The sequence below is a fragment of the Perca fluviatilis genome, chromosome 4 (assembly GCF_010015445.1).
Source record: "Perca fluviatilis chromosome 4, GENO_Pfluv_1.0, whole genome shotgun sequence".
Classification (NCBI taxonomy): Eukaryota; Metazoa; Chordata; class Actinopteri; order Perciformes; family Percidae; genus Perca; species Perca fluviatilis.
This window is the reverse complement of record NC_053115.1, coordinates 37,806,921-37,833,177: the sequence shown is the minus strand read 5'-3', so window position 1 is coordinate 37,833,177 and position 26,257 is coordinate 37,806,921. Positions and strand designations below refer to the sequence as shown.

At 41.3% G+C, this 26,257-nt stretch overlaps 1 long non-coding RNA gene across 1 annotated transcript in view; it reads right to left on the bottom strand.

The window, feature by feature from the left end:
- Window positions 1-558: 558 nt before the first annotated feature.
- The window catches only part of LOC120556894, a 67,843-nt gene continuing 42,144 nt past the window's right edge, over window positions 559-26,257 (bottom strand). Inside the window, exons 2-3 of the long non-coding RNA XR_005638909.1 lie at window positions 3,802-3,938; window positions 559-1,123 (exon numbers count right to left, since the gene is read on the bottom strand). This is a non-coding gene — a long non-coding RNA (uncharacterized LOC120556894). The remainder of the gene's footprint in view (window positions 1,124-3,801; window positions 3,939-26,257) is intronic.

The following is a 26,257-nucleotide window of genomic DNA, read 5'->3' as shown; positions in this document are numbered from 1 at the left end:
CAAAGTCGGATTTTCATGTAAAACGTGGCCAAATAATGAGGTAAAAGCATTTTAAAGAAATCCCTGTGAGCTAAAAAGTTCATATTTCAAACTGTTCCAAACGCTCCAGTTTCAACAGTTTATTCAACTCTAGGCCAGACTACTATGATTGGTTATCTGCTCCAGGCAGGAACTACTGAAGTGTGAAGTTTTTAAGCTACTGCGGTGTTAACATTGTCGCATGCAGCTACATGCTACGGCAGTAAACAGTGTGGTTAAATTTCGGGTCACATTACTCCTGAAACATTTCTGGTTATGGAGTATTTGGTTAAAAGCCTTTATCTCCTATATATTTTTGACTGTAGAAAGTGCTGCTATATTCCATTAGTTTCCACTGCTAACTATAGTAGCTACATGCTAAAGGCAGTAAAAATTTGGGTCGCATTACTGCTGAAACATGTCCGACTGGGCAGTGTTTGGTTCAGAAGCCTTTATCTGTCTTTTATCTGACGGTAGAACGTGCTGCTTCGTTTCATAATCTAACGTTAACCTACTGTTAAATATTAACTAGCTGCGTGCTGACGCCACATAGCTGTAGCTAATCTTGGCGGCCAATGTTGGTTGGGACATGTCCGGTTGTGTAGTATTTGGTTTAGAAGCCTTTATTGGTGATTTTTCACGGTACAAAGTCCTGTTATATACTCTGTTGCAGTAGCTCCAGCTGATACTAGCGAAACAGCTAGGCACGGAGTGAAGCGCAGATTCCAGGAAACACTCTGGCCATTCAGAGCAGACCGGGCTTTGTCAGGAGGCGGGTTTAAAGAGACCCATACAGAGGGTGAATACAGGTACAGCAGCCATGGGCAGTATGAGAAAAATAAACATTAAAGTATGTAAACATATTCTAGTACAAACACAAAATACAGTTATTAACCTGAAAATGCTACATAAAAGTTGCCCTTTAAATGGACAAAGAACATTGTCAAAACATATATTTGGGTAAACTCCAGAATCAGTGCTGCTCCCCTGGGGTACATGATGTTCAGCACATAGAAGAGGCTGGACATATAGCCGACAGCAACATGAGGACAGATGATGTCTTTTACTGGGACGTCGTTCACTGACATCTTGTGTCTTTTTTCATCTGCAAAACATATGAGACAGTGATTGACATCTCTGCTCTGAGAGGTATAGACAGAACAACCCGGTCTCACGCCAGGTCGTGAAATAGTCACGTTATTTTGATTTATTAATTTGTGTACAGGTCAAGATTTTGACGGGACGGTCCGCCACTTGCAGGACGCGATCCCCGGGCGCAGGGGCACACAACAACGGGGAAACGAAACGCCACACGCCGGCCACAACAACGAGACGGGCCGCCACTCGCGGGACGTGATCCCCGGGCGCAGTGGCACACAACAACGGGGAAATGAAACGCCACAACAGGGAAATGAAACGCCACAATAACAGGACGGTTGTGGTTTGGAAAAGAAGAACGGGGAAAGGAACTGCAACACACGGGTCTCCGGGGTGAAAGTCCTGTGTTTTTTGACCCATCCACCACCCCGACCAACCTCCCTGCGCGCACTTTCGCCTTATCGATACTACTTGCTACCGTCATCGGTTGGGTGATCACGAAATATACTTCCCATTGAAATACATTGCTTTAAAATTCGTAATTGCCACACGAAAAAAACGACATTTACGTGTCCTGTCCACGACTTAATAGATTAAATAACGTAACCATATCACGAACTGCCATGAGACCGGGCTGAGACAGAATGAGCAGAGGGTAAATAAACTCTCACATAGGGATTGCTAGATGTTGGGCTGAATCACAGTTTACTAAATTAGTGAAATGTGGTTTTACTGGGGAATTTCCCTATAGTGCTTGAGACTCGTTGGCAACAACACCACTGCAAGGTACTCCATTCGGCCCTGGATGAGTTTTAATGGGTCTGTAGTAACTCCTGTGATTCCCTTGCTCACAAGAAACTTTGATGTTCCTGCCCTTCTCCTCAATTTGGTTCACCAATTTGGTTTGGACAGGAACTCACATCAGTTTCTCTGTGTGGTCGAGCAGATGGGTGGTTTCAAAGAGATAAAGCCATTCTTCCATGACTTTGATTACATTGTCTTTGTAATTCAAAAAGATGCGCTGGTCGTACTATGTTTCAGACGTCAATCTTTTAATGTCACTCTGAGGTACAAGTTTTTTTTTTTAGAGGCAGTATTTTACTCATGGTTGTCAAAGTCATTCAGTGACTCGAGTTGCCACTGACTACAACCATAATGGTCAGATGATTTGCATTTCTTCTTTGGCCTCCCTTCATGGGATGTGCTGAAGGCAAATTGTCATTCTGACATACTGAAAACACAAAATCTTCTGCAGTCATCTTGTCGGTCAACTCTCCTTACTCTCGACGTGACTCTTGCTACTCTGTGCTGCGCTTTTGTTGCTGTTGCATGCTACAGAGCAGACACTTTCAGTTCATTTTGTACAAATTATTGAGAAATAAAAATGTATGGGTGCTGATATGGCAAAATTAACAAAATAGGTTTTACACTGACCACCGAATACAGTCCCTGTAAGTCATGACTCTTTTGCACAGTGCGCACTGGCAACATGCGGCTCAAGTTAAACCTGAAGTTACCTCGCTATAACCCCTGATCCTAGTACAGGCCTCTGGTCCTGTGAAGCAATTCCTCTACAATAGGCTTGTACCTCTTTTCTTTTAATCTATGTTAAAATTTCATTCAGTGCATGGACAAAAGCTAAAGACACTTGTCATTCGTTATCACTCTGAAAGATTTGATTTGTGTATGTTCAAATGAAGGGAAAAGCACCTCAGGTATATGGGTTGCAAAGCTATTTAATTCAATTGCAAAATAGAAAATCGTCCTTAAACAAGATTAAGTGCTCTGCGGGTAACAAGCGTCTGTATATGTGCAGTGAGAGTAACATCCTCATTATCATGAATAATCGGGTCAGTGTCTTGACAGAACAAAATAATACAACACCTTGGAATAGGGCGATAAAAATGAAGAACAGCCTGCAGGAATGACTGGCCATTAGTGAGGAACCATGGTCACTCAGAGTGGGAGATACGAGAATGATTTACAGCGGCTCTGCAGGTTAGTTAAAGCCACAGCTCATGTTAAGAGGGGGATAACTGCTGGGGTGTTACACATCATTTGCAGAGTGGGTTATGTAGATCGAAAAAAGGAAACACATCTTAAATTGAATACAGTCAGAGTTGAAAAAACGTAGAAGTTACAGGAAGTCATTAATAGACACTAACATCTAGGTTAGTGGCGGGGCATCAACATTCATGTGTGGGCAGAAAGAGAAAGCGAAAGTGTAAATTGAAACATCAGCTCTTGTAAAAGAGCAGAAAAGCAATTTCATTGTCTGGCCATCTGTAAATTAAAATAAGGAATTTACTTTGTGCACAGTGACCCTTTAGTCGCTTTGGGAAAAGGTTGGACCAAACACAATCAGAAGAGACATGAAAGTGATCAGACTGCTGCCTGGTACTGACAGATGAAAGATGACTTTCTCTGATTACTCTTATTCCCTTTAGGGGTGTTTGCAAATAGATTGAATGTTGAATGACAAAAATCGTTAGCCTAATATTATGTTATGCTTTTGATTGTATTATTTAGTTTGAAAACGTTTCACAAAACTTGCATTGCAACAACATTTTGTCAAAGTGGTATCTTTAACTCCCATCTTATCATACTGGTACCCACCAAAATAACTATTTAATAAATGATCTTTATTCTTAGAATATAGCAATCGTGGTATAGTGAAGAACAAACCTGATTGAGGGCATTGTGGTTCCCGATGTTTCTCGCTGTTCACTCGGTTTGTGACCACCGGATTGGTGAGGGATCTCTTCCTGCTTGTTGTCTTTTTTTCTTTAAGGAAAGGCATGATTTCCCATGGCAATGGCAGCCTATATGCAGAGTTTGAGATCAAACGTAACAAGTAAAACAAAGTTTTACATTACATCAATAAAACAGCAATAGAAATCTAATTGTATTACAGACTTGGGTATTTCCTTATCACAAAAAGCTTTACCTTGGCCTTGTTTAGATGAGCAGGGCTAACTAATGCTGCCATGTGGATCCTGGCCTCATTTGGATCATCGAAGACTCTCTTGTCAGAATTGATTAACATGGCATATAAAATACAAAACTATGCAAAACTGAAAGTAAACATCCCATGCCATGCTTGAGTAGAAGTCAACCTGCCACCCACCACCCCTGCACACATTTCTTCTCACTCTTCCTTCCATGGCCTTCCCTCTGATGCCTTTGCAAAGAAACATGATCTAAGTCCTGTTTTTTTTTCTTCCCGTTACGATCTTTGACATCATCCATCATTATAAAGTTCATTATCAAGATGTTTTCCTAGCCTGTCATTAGTCTTGGCTAACGTGAGGTGATTGATGTGGCCTGCCGCTGATGAAACTACTGCTTGATTCCTGTCATTAATCTAGATTGTACGTGGTGTCATCCTTCGGCCTCTTTCTTCTACAACAGTGCTATGAGGAGCGCCACAAAGCCAGGGTATGAAAGCGGTAGTCACAAGAAATGAAGACAAATAATATTTGAATATGTAAAACAGCTTTGCCACAAGTCCTCTTGATGCAAGTCAGCATGAATCATCCTACGTGTATACTAACTGTATTCCAAAAAGAAACTGAAAAGCATCGAGTTGGTAAGCCTTAGGCGTAGTAGTAGAGTAGAGTTTAGTAATGTCACTATGTCTCAACTGAGATGGATGTTTTTTGCATTTGATTTGGCTGGTAATGAACTGTGAAGGTGTCTGCGAGACAAAAATCCATTGTTTAAAGGAGGGTTCCTGATCTACAATGCAAATTCCAAAGTTGACCAATTTCAAGTATAGCTCGTAGGAGGTATTAATCACAGTTGGCTCCCAGGAGCATTAATTCTTGTCTCATTTTCCACCCATAAAGCACGTCAGACAAAGAAGAAACAGTCTATGGTTGGAGATTAAATCTGCCACCCACTGGTTTTATGCATCTTGGGGAGAATAAACATCCTTGCTCAAGATAACTACACTCACTTGCAGTTTGTCATTTCCTACCTACACAATGAAATACTAATTCCACTGCAGCGGACCATCCATCTCACCAGAAATTTCTCTCATGCTGAAAAATGCAATTTCCTGCACACAGTGCTCTCCTCCGCACCAGTTGTCGATACAATTACATGTTTGTTATAAAGGGCAAGTCACCATTAAACCCTGAGCATTCGTTCACATCACAAAGCTTCCTGTTTAGATGAACAAACTGATTCTTACACACCGGGATCTCTGTCCTCTTTTGGTATCTCTGTCCTCTGCAAAGAACTGTCGTGCATCAATTGATCAACGGTTTCAGCAGCCTGGCTGTTCACGCCAGAAGACCCGTTTCTGCTCCTCTGCTCTTTTCTAATCACACGCAGCTTATGCTGATGGTTTATATTCCCACTGTCTTGACATTTGACAAGACATTGACATAGACTAGACTATAGCCTGCACCTCTGTCTGCCTGCTTGTGTGTGTGTGTTCATTTCTCTCTATTTAGACACAACAAATATGTGAAATAAGTACACAAAGGAGCATAAAAGCATTTTTTCTTCTCACCATCGTGGCAAGGACAGCTCCCACCTTGGCTTTGATCTGTTTAACCTGTTGCCCTCAGGGAGGCGCTACAGGTGCATCAGAACAAGGACTAACAGATTCAAGAACAGTTTTTTTCCGAAAGCCATAACCACACTGACTTCACAGTCTAACACCCCGACCCCCGAACTTTCTTCTCCCTGCCTACTTTGCAATATTTACATATTTAATACTATTGATAATACTGTGCAATTCCATTACTGTGCAATATAATTACTCTCATTGTCCAATATCCATTACTCATTGAATATGATCATCACTATTGGGCAATATTCAAATAATGTGCAATAACCCAGACTGCATATCACACTGTATATAGAACCATATGTATATAGCGTCTCACAACTGTGCACCTAACCCCCCTTTTTTGCATTACTTATTTTATTTCATGTTGTTGTCGATTTTACGTACATGTTGGCACTGGAAAAGGAGTTGCTTTTAATCGCATTGTACATGTGTATAGTGACAATAAAAGGCATTCTATTCTCTATTCTAACACTGCTTTTCTCTTTCTGTGTACCATTTTGCGAATCGTTCTCATGAATTACTGCATTAATTGTGTTGTCATGTCTCTTATAGGCAATCTCTACAGGCTCACTTATGGGTTGGTGTTCGTGTCCCATGGAATACTTAAACCCACCATGATTATGTATACCTGTACTGCGCTTTGCCTCTGTGCTCTGGGGCCTCATTTTTAAACATGGCGTACACACAAAAGAAGGCGCACGCCGCTCTCTAAGCAAGAATTGGGATTTTTTTAAAGTAAACTTGATGGGAAAATGTGCGGTCCTCCACGCACACTGACTCAGGTGTACACACAGAAACGGGTGAAATGAGAAACGGCGACACCGACGGCAGATGAATAAAAAACACATGAAACTGAGACCATTGCGGAAAATACATGACACACAAAATATTATAAAATATTATTCATATATTAATATCATTAATAATATGAAGAATTCACAAAGCCATTCTTACAATTAATAGCCTAAACAAACACCTGTTTGATCGATCTGCAGTGAAAAACTGACAAAATAAAAACGAGGTACTAGCATATATTCAAAAAAAGACATTCACCAAAATATGGTCATCATATACAGTATGATACAGTTACAGTACAGCATATACAGTTTTTATGGCTGTAGATCTTTTTAGTATGTATTAAATGTTTGTTTTATTGTAGGCCTAAAGCATGTTTTAACCATTGCGAAAGGTGCAATAGAAAGCCCCAACGTCTCCTTCCAGGCAGTGCTGCGACCATTGACTTCAAGGCACCTAACCTTAACATTAACCCTAAACATAACCATAACCATAACCACTGCCTAATCGACTTCAAGGCAGCGATAAACGTTTTGCTCATTACATGCTCCTTGTGCAGAAGATTCATTCTGACACCTGTAGCTTTTTAGACACAATCTAATTAATGGGTATAAAAAGGCATGCCATGTGTAATGACGCACAATGGCTGGTTTTGCACTGTTGGGAGACACAGACGGCAAGAAGACTTGCTGACGAACGAGGACGAGTAGCTTATAAGCCGGTTCCGACTGCCTCAAGCCGTCCTGTTGGCTCTTCGTTCTGTTTTGGGCCCAACGTTACAGAAATGCATGCCGTGCCTGTCCCACTTCAAGAGGGGTCAGCTCTGATGTCCAATGGCAAAAACACTTTCTCTGTGTAGCGCTAGGCGTTTTTTTTGCATCAACTTTAATATCGGACCATTTCTTTTTAATTTGGGCCACGGTCCGACCTCTGAGGCTGTGGCATTAACTGCGTCGGCAGACTGCTGCAACATATGCAACTCAAACATTTGGATACAACTTGACAGCATAAAACACATTTTCAACTCAATCACCTATCTAAAAGCCACATCGTTAATATTACATGTTTGGATTTGGTGTGTGTGTGAGAGTGAGTGAGTGAGTGAGTGAGGAAAGGTGTGTCTGGTGTTGTTGGGTGACCATACAGATGCAAGAACATTTTCTGTGTAAAGAGACAATAAAGTTTTATCTTATCTCTATTATCCTCTTAGCCAGTCTGGAATGCAGCAGACGGCCTTCAACAAGAATTGGTTCACATACCTGTTCCTGTAAAGGATTGGTTTGCTATAATGGTTTCCAGTGTCCTTTTGTTAAGATGAAAAAAAGTCTCAGATGGTAGACTGAGGTGTTAATAACTTGCCAGAATTTACAGCTAAAGTTAAGAGCAGGGATTAAAAAGACGCTCAGACGGCATACTTCAATTATGGTTTTATCTGCTATTTCATAGAGGTGGCCACACGTTAGCTTACTAAGCACAACTTGAAGGATTATAGTCTTTTCTTACAGCGTTTTGAAAAGGAGAGCGATTTTCAAATAATGGTGACCTAGTTAAGAATAATATATGTAAGAGAATATTCAAACACACAGTGAGATATTCACGAGACTCCAGGCCAATCTGGCTTTTAAATAGACTATATCTAATGGACTAATCAAAATAACAGAAAAAAAAAAATTCTATCAAATTTTCTCTGCACAGTGCTGAGTTGTAATCACATTCACTATTAACAGCATACAAGGCAGGCATTCTGCTCATTTTAGCTTCCCTGCTAAATGAAGGCAGTCTTTTAAAATGGAGGCCAAATTAGAAAGCACTAACTGAATGTGTGAAAAGGTTTGCTAATGGAAATGAAAAGAAAAGACAGAGATAAGCAAGTGATCTTACTTGACTCAATGCTGAGCAGACTCATAAGTTAATGCACTAAGCCCCCCCCCTCCCCCCCCAACACTCAGTGGAGAAAGGTCAAACTGCAATTGGCTGTTTGAATAAGGATCACGATAAAATAAATTCATCTGGTCCGAGAGGAAGAGCAATATTACATTGTCAATGTGTGCTCTGCTGCTTCAGCACAGAGGTTATTGTTCTATAGATTAGAGCAACTCCACAGCAAATGTAATGAGATTTCTATTGAGCAGACACTATTTGGGGACATTTCAGATTTGCTCAATAAAAACGAAATAAAAATCAAATAGTTAAAGAAGAAAAAAAAAAAGAGATGAGCGATCCAGGCAGGTTTCCAAAGTTATTTGATCATGAGAGGAAAACAAAGTTTATCCAGCATGAAGACAGTAGCAGTCACTCCACTGTCAACTGGCTCCTTTCGACGCAAAAGGAGCAGCGGCTCTACTCCGAGCTCCTCACGGATGACTGAGCTTCTCACCCTATCTCTAAGGGAGACGCCAGCCACCCTCCTCAGAAAACCCATTTTGGCCGCTTGTACACCTGGATCTCGTTCTTTCGGTCATGACCCATAGGTCAAGATATGAGATGATTCAATGTTTTGTAAGGTCAGACATTGTTACTGAGCATCACTGACTTGTGTAGTCTTACGCATTAATATATTCGGGGGAAGCTAGAAACAGGCTGCAGTTGTCGAGTAGACAAGCTCTTGGCCTTTCTCCACATGTAAAGCTGCAGTCGTACAGCCCTGGTAAAGAGACGAAAGGGCAGAACAGGAGTCCGTGTAAAAGCAGAACAACACACCTCGCCCTGGCCACTTCAGTGGGTCTGTGTCCTTTCTCTTTTATTTGCCAAGTGGTCCATGTAGGCTCCCCCAGCCAGCCTTTGTCAGCAGCCACGCTGGCTGCTTTTGCCTCGATAGAGAGAACTTATGCTGCTCTGTAGTGCTTTCACACCCTCCATGTTCTTGCTAAAAAAAAAAAAAAATGGGCAAATTATGACACCAGTGAAAGCTTCTTGGTTCTGTATAACATTGATTTTATGGACTTTAACCTAACAGCACTCCTAAACTATACATCAGCCACAGAACTTAAAGCTATAGTGCGTAGTTTCTGCCCCTCCCCCCTTTGGGGAACTCTAAGTAATGACAACAAAACTGTTGGCGCGTCCACATGATACAAGCATTTAGTGATCGCGCACAGCCCCCACCCCTCCTCCACACAGTTGCTAGTAGCCAAGGAGGACAATAAGGGTAAAAAAAATTATGGACTCTTCAGAAGAGGGAATTATCAAGGGGGTAAGCGTCTGTCAACAACCCATAGCTCCTATGGCGCCATTTTGATGCTAACAACCACTCATCCGCCGTTCGCATTCCATTGACTGACATTCATTTTGACGTCATTTTGAGAGCGAATAACTTTACATCTGAAGCGTTTAAAGACTTTATTTGTCCATTGTTTATTTCTAAAGAAACACGACAATTTATAAAAGGCTCCATTACCTTGTATCTCATGTTATGGCTCCGTAGCAGCCGTTTTTGTAAAAATAGGCTAATGATTGTATCATAACCAAGCGACTTACTGTTGCATAGTAGAGGAATTACTGTATAGTACAGGAGAAGCTTGCAGGCAGTTTTGACTAACATTAACTGTTTTAGTGTAAGTTTAATTACTAATGTTAACTAGCATTTTAGTTAGCAATAATTAGCCTGTGCCCATGTTATCTCCTTACATATACCTACACTCTCCGTCTCTGCAAGATTGGGAATGATTGAGATTTCTCTTGGCACAGCTACCAGAAGACTTACAACTCTCAGACAAGTTGCTCACGTCACATCTACGTCTTCTCTCTCAGTTGGAGGCTGAGTGGATTTATGAGGACTATGGTTAACCTTTTCTCAGATCTCTGCAAGGTAAATCCAGACAGCTAGCCAGACTATCTGTCCAATCTAAGTTTTCTGTTGCACAACTAAAACAACTTGTAAACGTACAGGTGTTCCAACAAAAAACAAAAAAGTTCCTTCCCGAGGCTATTTTGCAGAGGAGACGTTGCTCCGTAGAGCACTTAGCACGCCGGTTAGCTTAGCAAAAGACGATTGTGATTGGTTTAAAGAAATGCCAATAAACCAGAGCACGTATTTCTACAATCCCAGAATGCTGTGTGGACTCACCAGACCCTCCTCGCGACACTGTGGAGGAAGGTCGGCCAATGCAAGACTAAGTGATGCCGATTTTGGGTCTGTTTCATGTTAAACAAAAATCTTAAACAAAAATCTTCTTTTAAAAAAAAAAAAGTATTTCTATACGGATCCTTTCTATAATGTTGTCAGACACTTAGAATAATAATCTGAGCCTGTCAGTGGCAAAAACAGCACTTTCACTGGAAGGAAATAGATGGCGCACATTTGCCCTATAGGATTACATTGCAGCCCGGTTCACGGCTGACGACCAATTTCAAACAATTTAGTTCAAATTCGTCACTTAGACATAGATTCATGGGAAATAGGGTCCAGGTTGAAAAATGCCCAAATTACCATTTATCCTAACCACCTGTAACATGAACAAAGTATAAACTAGACATAATCAAACCAACCAAGCTGGGTGCCAGAAAGGCATTAGCCTTCCAGGAGGAAGAGCCATCTTGGATTCACCAAGTTTATATAAATAGTAGATATAGTAATGAAGCAGTAAAAGTTAGGGGCAGATTTACTGTATGATGCCTACTGCAATTGAATACAACTTTTTTTGGTTCTTCAATTTTCTAAACATATTGGAAAGGATGTTAAAATCAAATCTCCTTTGACATGATTGCTGCAAAAATATAGGGCCCTATTGTAACGATCCAAGCGCATGGCGTGAAGCGCCTGGCCCATGCGCGTTTCGGGCGTGTACAAAATCCAATTAATTAATCATAGGTGTGTTTTGGGCGTAAGATTCAATAAAGAAATCAGAGTGTCATCTCCCATTCTCTTTAAAAGGCACATTTGTACCTTGGCGCATGGCTATTATGATGGCGAATTTGCTAAGCTGGAAGGAGAGATTCTCAGGAGAAGAAACTGATCTGATCGTGCGTGAAGTGAAAGCGCTCGAGCAGATCATAATACTATTTCAGATTGTAATATTTTTCATTTGTAATCTTTTGCATGTTTGTGTGCTGCTGTGCTTCTCTGTGTGTGTGTAACAAGCATAGTGTGCGTGCGCGCGCTGTGCACGAGCCTAGGCGCATTTTACTAATGCGCTGTTAAAATAACAATGAAATGCTGCGCTATTGGCTTTAGACCAGGTTTTCGTTGGTCAATGGCGCGATCACTTCCCGTAACAATACGCCAAGGATGCACCTGAACACACCTCCCTGTAAGACCAGCACGCCAATGGGCGCACAGATGGGCGCAGTTGCATTTGCTATTTAAACGATCTGGGCGCTGGACGGGAAACTGACAAGTGCGTTGGTCTTACAAAGACACTTGCATCGGGCTTTGCGCTGCGCCATGCCAGGTGCAAGATAGGGCCCATAATGAAACAAGTGCTGTGTAACTTTAACTTGCTGATACAAATCAAAATGGACTGCACTGACAGAGCTGTTGAAATCCAGGAGAAATACTGATTCATGCAGTCAAATAAGGTACAGCAGTGAGGTAAGAAAGAAAGTCAAGAAAATGATGTAGTCTTGTGGTTTTGTTCTGCTGAATACAAAACGCCTGTGAAGTGCTCTTTGCACCTGTGTTTTAAATGCCGCAATATTCTTTGTTTTTTGTCCCTGAAAAGCTGTAATTGACTGAAAACTATTGCTAAAATGATAATTAAAAAGGACCAAAGACGCATCTTTGTGCTACAGCATCTCTCTCCCTCTTTGAGCCTGATATGTATATCAGCGCAGCATCAAATTTAACACCTGCTTCTCCCACACCTTAAATCACAGATGCAGTTGTCTCTGCTGCAGCGATTAATCAACAATGATAAATCAGTGTAGCAGCCATTTGTATAAATTTCCAATTCCTCCTCCCATATGCAGGCCTACACAAGATCACCCTAGAAGGGCTTTCTGCAGTGACTCAAACACATTGTTTTAGCTGCTGCTTTTCTCTTATTTTGCTAATACAAAATGTAAGTGTAGTCAACATCTGTGGATGAACATCAATTCAACCAATCACTTTATTAGTTGTGATAGTTTGCAATTGACACAGCTGAAAACTGTCATCTTGTAGTTCTTAAAAAAAAAAAAAAAAATAGTAAGAAAGCTAATTTTGATCTGAAATATTGAGAAAACGCAGTATGCTACGGAGTCATTTTTGTAATCACCGCAAAACTCCAGTGCAGCTGGAAAGGCAGTTTTGTACCAACAGTTCAGCGTTCAATCGGTTTCTTTTTTCAGTGTCAGCCCTGCAGAGATGGTGCCTGCAGCCTTTGAGGTGGCTGATCTGATTCCAAATGATATCTCGAGATATTTTCCCACTAAATGCTCCCTTTCTGTCCTCCCTGAGAGAAACGTACCCTCTTATATCCCCTGTATCCCCATCCCAACACACTCCTATCACCTTGTGTGCTGCTGACAAACCTGGGTGTGTGTGCATGTGTGTGTAAGTTGACAGTGATGGATGGGACCTGGCCACCGCCTCCACCCTCCATGCCACTCAGATGCTGAGTGAGCCCTATGCTTTATTCATGAGATTTGGAGGAAGGAAAAAAAAAAAAAACGATTCCAAAAGGTTTAAGAATATATTAGGGGGAACTCTCTCGGATGCCAACTGACTTGTCTGGTAGTGGTAAGCAAAAAGAGTCTTAAGGTTTCCACTTCAAAGTCTGTGGCAGATGGAAAAAGGAGCAGGACCCCCACCCAAACACCACCAGCCCTGCTTTCACACACACCAACGTCCAGTACTTAGGTAAATGTACTTAGTTACTTTCCACCACTGCAAAAGAATAAATTTAAAACTTACCGTTACATAGGTAGAGGAGTACAAGAACAAGTATTGCATCCATCCATTTTACAGTCCAGGAATGAGATGGCTTGAGTGGCAGCGTTTGAAAAAACGTCATATAAACAGTTTGCAAGATTGAATGTCTACATAAGAAAATGGGGAAAGCACTTATGCTCTCTGGAGGGCTCCTAAGAAGCCAGATGCTGTGGAGAGGCGTATGTGCGTATGTGCTTATGTGCTTATGGTGTTATCACATATACATACTATGTGCATTTGCTTTACAGGTTGTCTATTTTGTTATTATTGTATTATATTGTCTTGAATGTTATGGTTATTATAATGTTCGTCTTAATAAGTGTACCTAAGTTGACAACCCGAGGTCTACTGCAGAGGGGATGTGTACATGTTGTAAACTGTATGTTTCGTATTTTGTTTAAAGCAACAAAAATGTTAATCACCAAAAAGAAATATGCTTATATTCACATACTAGTTGCATTTTATCCAGGTGTCGAAATATAACCGTTAGCTAGCCCAGCATGGATACAGTCTATGCATCCAAAATTTTCATCTGAACAAACCTAAAATGTCACAATACAGCCACTTAAAAGAAGTTTGTAATACTGGTTACATCGATGTGGTGTTTTATTAACCTTAATTCTTTAAGGTTGGTTCAATTGACTTGCAAAGTAGCTATCCGTTGCTAACGTTAGCTAGCTAGCTTATTTATGTCAAAAAGCAGTAGCTAACGAACATTACTGCCAAGATATGATTTAATTTTAAGACAGATGACAACACTTGACGTGTCTTATAACACCTCTCTGGTCTCTCGTGAAATCATATCTTGGCAGTAGTTAGTTAACGTTTCTGCTTTTTGAGATAAATTAGCATTAGCAACGGATAGCTCATTCGCAAGCTAATATAGCAACATAATTCAGGTTAATAAAATACGGTAATGTAACCAAAGTATTAAAAACTACTTACATGTGGCTATAGTGTGACAGGCCTACTGCTGTTCAGTCTCGCATTGCGAGACCTAACTTAGCTAGTTACAGTGCTGCGAGGCCTGTTCAGATGACATGTCGGCTGCTGTGTGTGAGCTAGCTAGATTGCTTGTGAAGGATGAGTCAAACATAAGGAGATATGAGTCAAACAAAACAACGGCATTATAGTACACACAAATATTAAGACATTTCTGTGATATAGCTATGTCAATAATACAAAATACTGACCGAAATGTGTTTTAATCCAGTAACATTAGTCGAACAGCTCCACTGTAGACGGTATTTGCCGGAGGCCAACAAGTGTTGACTGAAAAAGGACGGTTCCTCCTAGATTTTTGTTTCCTGATATTGCAATACAATTTGGAGACCAACAGCCAATCAGAATTGACCTTTTGATTCTGCGATTGGTTGGTTTTGTGGCACACTTGTAACGCTGTGAAAATCTGAGCGAGCGTTTCTAGAGTTGAGCGCAGAGAGAAGAGGTTGAGAGCGAGGGAGACAGGACCGGAGCGCAGCAGCTTACATTTATTGTGCCCGAAATAGGTTTTTGTTTACTCAAACAAAATAATTTTTTGCGAGTGTAAATTTCTGTTCAAAATGTAATGTAATGTGCTTTCAAAATATAGTTCTCTGCGCTCAAAACATACAATTACTCGCTCAGGAATGTGACACATATATAACGCCATACACAGAAAGGGCCAGAACCCTCTTGCTGTGCGTTTTGGTTTTCAGAATGATGAAGACAGGTGGAGATCAGTTAGATACAAAATAGGATGTAGGCTCTACAGAATGATTTTTTTTTTCCATGGCAACTGTGTGTCTCAGTAAACCATGGACAAATACAGGTAACTGAAATTGAGTTGTGAGAACTGCATGTTGAAATTTGTAGAGAGTTTAGTTTTCAGTGAGGATCAAATACAGTTTCAGACCAACTGAATTCAATTTCATAATATTACATAGAATTGTGTTTCTGCTTAAGGGTTTGCGATAGGTTGCAGCCTTAATATTACTGTTAAGTCTGTTTCATTAAGGTTTCATGTTGTTCCATAATGAAATTAAGACAGTCAGCCCTCCTATCTTACTTCTCAGTATGAGCACACTATCAAGGCAGGCTATCGTTTCCACAAACGGGTTTTTCGATTATTATTTTTAATGTATTTCTCGTATCCATTACAAGACAAGCATAGGATGGGGCAAAAGCTCTGCCCATAGCTGTGCCACAAGAGTGCAGGTAATACAAATCTAAATACTTAATTTCTGACAGTGTTAGTAAGAATTAATTAGGAGGCAAAATCCCATCTGGACGTTTGTTGAAGTAATAAAAACCAATTCACTGACAGTAATTTGAAAACTGTCCTCCCAAGAAAGACAAAAGTATCGGTGTTTAACAAAATGATTATAGATCCACAAAGTCTGCAGAGAGAGGAGGTCAGGGTGGACGGATGGGTAAGCAAAACATAGGATTTGCAAGGAGAGAGCTGTTCATTTATTGTCATTCCCAGCCAGACAACCAGACAATACTTGCTCAGCCCAAACCTAGGGAGGGGGTTAACCCCCTAGGTTATAGCAGTAACGCTCTATTTTTTAAGTAATTTGAGATAACAAAATGTCTACAAATCTGTATATCATTTGACAAAAAAACATGACAGTTGCCATGAAAAAAAAAAAATCATTCTGTAGAGCCTACTGATCTCCACCTGTCTTCATCATTCTGAAACCAAAACGCAGCAAATGTTGAGGATGACTCATTTTCACTGCTGCCACCTAAAAAGGGTTCAAACATTGTCTGATGTTACTATTTTTACTATGTTACATGACATAGGTAGGGTAAGAATTTGGCATAAACAGCATTACTAATCTTCAAAGCTATTTTTGTTATACTATGCTGGAGTTCACAGAATGAATGTTTAGCTGACAAATCTGCTACATTTGAATCCAAATGCCATAATAATCTGGGCTGCTGAAATTGCAAATCAGGGATCCCAACAATGCCAAGTAAATATAGTCTTCAATACTCTAACTTCAATATTAAGCCAACTAAAGACCATTTACTCAATTATATTAGATTTCTCTCCTAGCCTTACGGTACTTCATTTGATCTACTCTTGGTTACTCTGTTCTCTGGTCCTCCTATTTGCTTCTCAACTTCTCTCACTCTTTCATCTCCACCCATTTATCCCTGGAAATTTTCTCCACTGAAAGAAGAAAATATAAAACAAAGAAAAGTACAACGATTTCTGATCCTATAGTTATGATTAGGGATGCACCGATCCGACTTTTTCAGTCCCGACACCGATGCCAGGGCTTTGTGTATCTGTCGATACCCGATACCGATCCAATACCTTTGCTGAATTAATAATAAACTGTATACCTTCCACCTCATACCTTCCTTCCACCATGTGGAAGAGACTAAAGGCACCAGACCTTCCTAACTAAACATTACTTTCCTAAGACAAAATAACATAGATGTAATGTATTGAATTCTTATTAATTTGTTATTTAAAAAAACAATTGTGCATTCAAATCGAAAATATAATGTAATCAAACTTCTTAAAATAAATTTAAATAAATAATAATGGGCCTTCAATAATGGGCCACCTTTATATAGGTTTATAATGGCTTATTCTACTGTCAGGGGAACACAAATACATGTTGATGTCATCATGTTTACTAAGCTTTGATTAAGGGTTTGCTTGGCTCCACGACATTCTACAATAAATTTATATGAAGGAGAATCCATGAAACAGTTACAGAAGCTAAACTATTTTTATTGTGCAAACTGCAAAGTAGTAAAATAACCTCAAATTGAATGAACAACTTTAACATTGTTTCCCTTTCAAAACTAAATAGTTGTAAGCTAGCTAGTTGTATAAACACTACCTTGGCCACAGGTAAGTTAGGTTGTTGTAGTGTGGTTGTAATAGGCAACTGAATGTAGCTCCGCTGTCAGCCTCCCTGCTGTTTGAATAATGTTAGCAGGTTGGCGGACGTATTTCAGCCAGGCAAGACATCTTAAATCCAGAGTTTTAATCATTACTCTGAACCCGTCCTTCTCAATGGTCTGTAGCGGGACCGGAGGTGGATTGCGTTCATAATGTTGCTCCGCTGCATGCTTGAAGTGACATGTCTTTAACGTTAGCACTGTAACGTTAGCACAGGCAACAACAGTGGCTAAATTATGTGAGATTTTTTACAAACAAAGAACTTCGGAACAGACTGCTCCTCTCTCGAGCACACGTTGTTCTGGTGTATCTCCGGTCTTTCTTCACCCTCTAGCTAACTTTCTTCTCGGTTCTTGAATGTGCAGTACCGACCGGAGCCTCTCCCAGCTTAACAGACTGTTATGCTACCTGGCTAGCTAGGCTAGCAGCCGTAATGTTAGCCAGTGTGCCGTTCGGCGGTGTAGCTACATTTGTAAATGTAAAATTCTTAGTGTTAGAAACGGTTTGTCACAAATTGTTATATGCTATGGTGTTTTATCCTTTTAAAGAGAGTTAGTTGTGGGTTATTAATTGTTGTGTTATAAAGTTACTACCATGAGTGAGAAGGGTACACAGTTAACAGGGGTCCCGGTGCTGCGACGGAGGAAAAATAAATAAATAAACAATTTTTTTAAGCTATTTTTTCAATATCGGGCCAATATTCGATCCTAATATCAGATCGGTGCACCCCTAGTTATAATGCAAGAAAGATTAAATGCAATATTCTCTCACATCTGCTCCTGGCACCTCTGCTTTCCTTTGCTCCTCTTTTCTTCTTAACTTCTCTCACTCTCCAGAAGCTAGTGAGCTAGCAAGCTTGCTCACTGAGGTGACACGACTGAATGGAACACACACACACACATACACACACACACACACACACACACACACACACACACACTCACATTACAATGTTATGGCAGACCTATAGATGACAATATTTCCCCAGTAATAGAACTTTTGCTCCATTGAGACTGAAGGAAAATGACACAAAGTTGAAGGTATTTTAAAAACCTACAAGATTCAGGACCCCAACCCCCCCCCCCCAAACTTAACCAGGTGGCTATTATTGTAATCATTGACGAAGGTCCCCTAACCATAATGCACCATAAAAGTAGTTATTTTAATCCCAATCAAGAGGTTTTTTTCTATTGATAAACCAAGCTCTTTCCTTAAATGTAACCTAACTAAACCTTAATTATAACTCTGAGACATCATAACACTGATTCCCTTTTCATCAGTGATTTGTAACAGTTTTGGAAAGCACTGCCAAATGTCATTCTATCCAATGCGTGTCATTCTGGAGGGCAGTTACAAACAACTTATTTTGTTGTTTAATTTCCTCATTTTTGAAATTGTATACCACTTAGTGGGACTATGTTATACTATAAAGAATATCTTAAATGCTATTCCATATGAAGAGAAACATTATCCTGGGAAAAAGAAACCTTCAGCTCACTAAGACTAAGACTCACAGCAGATAATACGAGCTGAAACCTCCCCCCAGAACTCCTGAAGGGCTCTGAAGAAGTTTACCTGGCACAGAGAAGTGTACACTCTGTATTGATCTAGATGTCACTCTGAATATGCTCATTGACCAGCAAAGAGCAGCTGTGACTGCCCACCATTTTGTGTTTGTATGCCAACAACTGCTAGGTTTGTTAAGGAGCCTGCAGCATATGAATCACACCTGAGCGGAACAAAGCGAGGAAGCAGTGATCCCACACGTTTAAAAAGAAGAGACCAGGACGAAAAATGACACTTCCTCCCTACTTACTTCTGTAGCCAAAATTTCATGTTTGTCTGTATGAAAAGATTTCCTTTCCCACTTTCCAACAGCTTAGCAAATAATCGTTCAAACACCAGAGAATGTGCTACTGATACACATGAAAGGACTTAGCTGTGTCATTGGATGTACAACATGCCAGCAAAAAAAGGACACATTTCAGATTAAAAAGGAGCTTTTATATATTGCCAGAGGCACCTTGCTACATGATATGCTGCTCTGTCAAAACACAAGTCTGGAAATCAGGCTGCAGAAATTTACTGGATAGAAAAAAAGAGAAAACAAAAAAAAAGTATCAGACGCAGGATGTCACAGTCAGCCTCAGTACTGCCTTTCCCATTCTGCCTCTCTGTCTTTAACTTCAGAAACCTCTTACTTCCCCATCCATCCATCCACCAGATGCCCTCAGCATTTCCTGCCATTCTATTACCTGACCTCCCCCCCCCCCCACCTGATCACCTGTTTCCATTTTCCTTCTTCCGCCCTGCAGTATACAGTATAATCTGCCCATTACTGATGTTCAATGTTGCTCTGTGCCTTGCTTTCCATAAGGCTATTAAATAAAGGCTTAGACATGTGATCTGATCCCATGGAAGCTATTGGGTATGACCAGGCTCCCAGGTAGTTCTCTGGGCTTTGAAGCAAATTCAACATAGTGGCCAAGCGGTGGAATTGCAACGCCAGGCTCATCATTTGATGCTCTCTGACCCAAATACTTACATGGTATAAGAGACGTCTGTAAATCTGTGGATACATTTTTTTTTTAGCATCACAACCCCTGCAAAATAAAGACATGGTGTCCGCTCAGGTGCTATTTGGGTGTACTCAGCCAGACAGAATGTTTTGGGTATGCTCGAATGGATGGCGGCCAAAATACATATTATGTTTCGTAATAAAATATATTCTGACCCAAGGCCGAATGTGAACACCTTTGTGAAACAAATCAATCATCTCCATGTTCTATGATCGTGTGCCAGCTATTGAACCTTTCAGCAACTGCAGATGGCGTGACTTCTCTATTTTCGACTAATTTGGCTTTCTAGCTATCTGAACCTGTACCCTTAACCCTGTAACCTGTACCTGTCTGCCTCATCTGAACGCTGTACCATGCTCTGACTGGTGAAGTTGCTACCTGTGATTGGCAGAATTATTTCAGCCTCCTCTGCATCTCTTATATCTCTGTTGGCTAGCAACAAACCTGATTCCAGACCTGCTATCCTCGAGCCCTGCACCCCTGTCTGGCTCCCAGTCGGCTAGCTTCCTGCCCTGATCCTGTCGCCGGCCTCCTGCTCTGGTATCCAGCGGTTTGCCTGACTAGCACCCTGCCCCAACCTGCAGCCAGGTATTCCGTTTGCCCAGCCGCCTTTCCCGACCTACAGCCTCTTGCTCACCCTCCACAGTGACTCCGCCCCCTGGCGAGAGTTCAGAGCTGACAGGGACTGACGCTGACGTTTATGGTAAGCATATTTCTCACTTTCTGTGTTCCCGTGTTACGAAGCTAGTTTGCTGCTCCAGCAAAAACTTAGTCAACTCTGCTTTATTGTTTAATTTAGCGGCTATTTGCCTGGATTGCATTTAAACTACACCAGTTATGCTCACGCACTTATAGTTCTCTTCTCTTACAGCGACTTCCTCGCTGATCTCACAATTGTTAAAACGCTGTTAGCTACTTTAGCTTAGCCATTAGCAATGGCTAATTGCTCTCCCTCTCGCTCTCTCTTGCTCTGTGTCAGATGTTTAGCTATTCCTCTGCCTCCTTTAGTGATAAAGATAGCGAGGTGAGTGGGTGACTGTCCGAAAGAAGCGTAGCACTAGCTCTAAACCGGGGAGTGCACAAGACGGCGGTCGCTCTAAACCGGAGCATTTTCACCTTTCTAACACTTTGTCCACCCTCAGTGACACACCTGCTGAGAAGCCAGCTCTGGTTATTGAGAGCTCTATATAACGAAATGTAGAGCCTGGCAGCTACAAGAAAAGCGACCGCGGTCTTGTGCGTCCCTGGGGCCAGAGCGGGCGATGTGGAATCGTATCTAAAACTGCTGGCTAAAAATAACCGTAAATACAGTAAGATCATACTTCACGTAGGTGGTAATGATACCCGATTACGCATATCGGAGATCACTAAAACGAATGTTAAGTCACTTTGTGCATATGCAAAGACAATGTCATCCTTGCACCGCTAGTTGTTGGGGTGGTGCCCTGCTAATAATGTGGGCTACATAGATAACTGCGGGGCGTTCTGTGGAAAGCCTTGTCCGATTAGGAGAGACGGCATTCATCCCACCTTGGACGGAGCCGCTCTCATATAAAAAAATCTGACCGAGTCTATTTTCGGTCATAAACCATGACAATCCAAGTTTGCTATTAGTAATCAGAGGTACAGTGCTACGCGCTCCTCTGTGCTTCCGTTGGAGCAGTCGCCCAACCACTAAGTCTAATAACCACGGTGTCTGTCCCCTGACTCAGATCGGTTAAATCAAAAGGTAAAAAAAGAGGGGCTATCAAATTGATCTATTCTGTCTTACCGAAACATGGCTGTGCAAAGAAGAATATGTTAGTTTAAATGAAGCCACTCCTCCCACTCATATTAATTCTCAAATTCTTAGAGGCTCAGGCCGAGGAGGGTGAGATGCACCCATAATTGATTCAAGCCTGTTAATTAATCCTAAACTAAATTATAACTCGTTTGAAAGCCTTGTCCTTAATCTTCAATATCCAACATGGAAAACATTACAGCCAATTATATTTGTTGTTGTTTACCGAGCTCCAGGTCCGTATTCTGAATTTTTATCTGAATTCTGAGTTTTTATCATGTATAGTCCTAAAATCAGACAAAGTACTTATTGTAGGTGATTTTAATATCCATGTGGACATTGACAACGACAGCCTTAGTATTGCTTTCAACTCACTACTAGATTCAATTGGTTTTAGTCAGAGTGTGCATAAGGCCACTCACTGTTTTAACCACACCCTCGACCTTGTGCTGGCATATGGCATCGAAATTGAAGATTTAATAGTATTTCCGCAGAATCCTTTATTATCAGACCATTTCGAGTTCTTACTACCCGACTATACGAAATTAGATAAAAGCCTCTACACTATATGCCTATCTGACAGTGCTATAGCTAAATTTAAGGAAGATATTCCAACAGCATTTAACTCAATATCGTGCCTTAATATAAAAGAGGCCCTTTATGTTAACCTTAGTCCCTCCCAAATTGGGGGGCAGTATTACATGCTGCCACTGGTAGGGGCAGTAAATTACAACTTAACCTACTTTCACTTAACTACGGTGCCTTAAAATCTAGACTCAATCAGATGTCCGTGATCTGCGACGACGGTACAGTGGAACGTTTGCCTTTAACAGAGCGACAATAATAACCTAATATACCATCATTACTGAGTTTAAACTACATTCTCGGTTATATTAACACTGAATAACGCATTCAATAAACAGAAACATAACTCTGCACATGAACAGAGGCGCAGTATTATCTCACACATAAAATAGCACCCTTGTGAATTAGCCTACTGTTGCTAACGTACATTCATAAATCCTACATATGATCGTCATCAGACTTACTTATTGATTCACGCACACACACAGTAGCATCCACAAAGTCAGTCCAATGAAAGGATAAAGGAAAGTGTGATAGCGTTCCACGTTAACGCCTTTTCTCTCTCCCTCAAAACCACTGTTTCCAAGCTGAGGCGCAGCAGAGCATGGTTACCGCATGCTGATACGTTACTAGTCCAGGTAGAGCGAGCTACTATACTGACAGGGAGAGAGAGAAACTGTATCACTACAAATATGTTGCATGTAGCCAGTTGCTAGTTTAAGACCGATGCAGTTGTCAATTTCCCGTCCACTAGGATTAGCGTGTGTCTGACAGGGTGGGGGGCGTGGCATCACGATGGTGGCTCTCCATCGTGATCCTGGCCATCACGATGGACGATGACATAAATACAGTTTAAAAACCTATAGGAAGGCCCTCAGAAATGCCAGAGCAGACTATTACTCATCATTAATAGAAGAAAATAAGAACAACCCAAGGTTTCTTTTCAGCACTGTAGCCAGGCTGACAGAAGGACGGTTCTAACTGTACCTTTAAAGCGTTTAATGTAAGGCGGACAATATCGAACCATCTATCTGTCTCTTAGACCCCATCCCATTGAGGCTACTTAAAGAAGCGTTACCCGTGGTTAACACTTCATTACTAGATATGATAAATATGTCTTTATAAACAGGTTATGTACCGCAGTCATTTAAAGTAGCTGTGATAAAACCTATTCTGAAAAAAACCACCCTCGTCCTGAGGGATTAGCCAACTATAGACCTATTTCTAATCTCCCCTTCCTCTCCAAAATCCTTGAGAAGGTCGTCGCTAAACAATTGTATGTGATTTTCTACATAGCAATAGTTTATTCGAGGACTTTCAGTCAGGATTTAGAAAGCATCATAGCACAGAGAAGGCACTGTTGAAAATTACTAATGACCTTCTAACTGCTTCAGACAAAGGACTTGACACTATTGACCATACCATCCTGTTACAGAGACTGGAATACTTAGTTGGCATTAAAGGAATCACACTAAGCTGGTTTAAGTCCTATTTATCTGATCAATCTCAATTTGTTAATGTTAACGATAAATCCTCCAGGTACGCTAAAGTTAGCCATGGCGTTCCACAAGGCTCAGTGCTTGGACCAATTCTATTCACCTTGTATATGCTTGCCCTAGGCAATATTATTAGGAAACATTCAATTAACTTTCATTGTTATGCAGATGACACCCATTTATACCTATCAATTAAGCCAGACGAAACCAGTCAGTTAACTAAACTCCAAGCATGCATCAAAAATATAAAAGCATGGATGACCTACAATTTTCTCATGTTAAACTCAGACAAAACTGAAGTAATTGTGCTGGGCCCTAAACACCTCCAAACCTCATTATCCAAAGATGTAGCTACTCTGGATGGTATTGCCCTGACCTCCAGCACTACTATCAGAAATCTAGGAGTCATTTTTGATCAGGATATATCCTTTAACGTCCACTTAAAACAAACCTCAAGAACAGCCTTTTTTCACCTTCGTAACATTGCCAATATTAGGAACATCCTATCTCAAAACAATGCTGAAAAACTAGTCCATGCATTCGTTACTTCCAGGCTGGAGTATTGTAATTCCTTACTATCAGGATGCTCAAATAAAACCCTTAAGACTCTCCGCTGATCCAGAATGCTGCAGCACGTGTTCTGACAAGAACCAAGAAAAGAGATCATATTTCTCCTGTATTAGCTTCTCTGCATTGGCTTCCTGTAAAATCTAGGATTGAATTTAAAATCCGTCTTCTAACCTACAAAGCTCTAAATGGTCAAGCACTATCATATCTTGAAGAGCTCATAGTACCTTATTGCCCCACTAGAGCACTGCGCTCCCAGAATGTAGAGTTACTTGTGGTTCCTAGAGTCTCTAAAAGTAGAATGGGAGCCAGGCTCCTCTCCTGTGGAACCAGCTCCCAGTCTGGGTCTGGGGGGCAGACACCGTCACTACATTTAAGAGTAAACTTAAAACTCTCCTCTTCGATAAAGCTTATAGTTAGGGAGTGAGGAGTTGCAGCGTTTGCCTAGACCGGCGGGGAGGGTGTATAGCTTCAGACACGGCACCCCTTCTTTTCTCAGCTTCTCTTCATAATCGTTAGATTCATCTACCATACAATCAATGATATAATCAAAGTAGAGGGAGGCAGGCCAGTACAGCCCGATCCGGTTGGCGAGAGTTCTAGCCCGACCAGGCTCCTCTCCTTAACCTGTCTCTCTTAATTATGCTGCTATAGTTTTAGACTGCCGGGGGACTTCCTTTGACACACTGAGCTTCTCTCTCCTCTCTCTTTCCATCTGTGTGCTTCCATGTTCCAGAAATGCTTGTTACTAACCTAGCTCTGGGGAGCTTATTCCCCGGAGTCCATATGTTTTCTTTTCACCCAGCATGATTGATCCTTGATTAGGGTGGCCCCTAAATCATGGTTGCAGCCTGTCTCGTGGTCCTGCTGGAACCCTGCTATGCCCTGTTACACCTGTTACGCTGTACAGTGCCCTGCTACATCCTGCTACGCCCTGTTACGTCCTGCTACATCCTGCTGCATCCTGCTACGTCCTGCTACGTCCTGCTACACCCTGCAGTGCCCTACTACGTCCTGTGAAGTCCTGCTATGCCCTGCAGTGCTCTGCTATGCCATGAACTACTACAACTACTATTTCTAGTCACTGATCCATTATCTTTATTGTGACTATTATTGCCACTGTTCATCACACCCCCAACTGGCACCGTCAGACTCCGCCTACCAACAGCCTGGGTCTGTCCGAGGTTTCTTCCTAAAAGGGAGTTTCCTCACCACTGTCGCACTGAATGCTTGCTCTTGGGGGAAATTACTGGAATTGTTGGGTCTTTGTAAATTACAGAATGTGGTCTAGTCCTACTCTATCTGTAAAGTGTCTTGAGATAACTCTTGTTATGAATTGATACTATAAATAAAAATGTAATTGAAAATTGAATTGGCTGCCCTTCTCTTTGCACTCCAGTGCGGCTACGCCTGTCTGCCCTGCCCCCAGGCTATAGCCCTGAGGTCTGCTGCTCCTCCCATGTCAAGCCCCCAGGCCTAATCTTTCATGCCCTGCAGATCTCCATTGTTGAGGCCACCCATGTCTTTGGTTCCCTTTGAGTCCGCCGTGACAGCAGGGATAAATAAACATGTCGCTAGTGGGAGTGTGTCACTGCTGTGGTCTCACCCTCCTCCTGTGGTAATGTGTTCTGTCAGATACCTGTCACTATGTGAATCAGACTCAAAAGTGATGAGCGCTCACCAAGTGAGAGCTGCCAGCTTGGAGATGCCAGCGTTTTTGGATATGTTAAATATATTGTCAGGCAACACTTTGGAATGCAACTTCATATAAAAATGAGAGTTGCCATTACTGTACCATGCATGTCAGTCGAAGGAAAAGGCACCGCTTAGCAGGAATATTGGGTAAAATCTTTGCTTCAAGTGACACCAAGCAGTGCCATCAAAACTTAATTTTAGAAAATATAGTATATAGAAAATACCTGAAATGTTGAAAAGTTCAGTTCTATTTAAAACCGGTTGCAATGGCTGTTGCTTCCCAAAGTCCACTATCACCTCTTTAT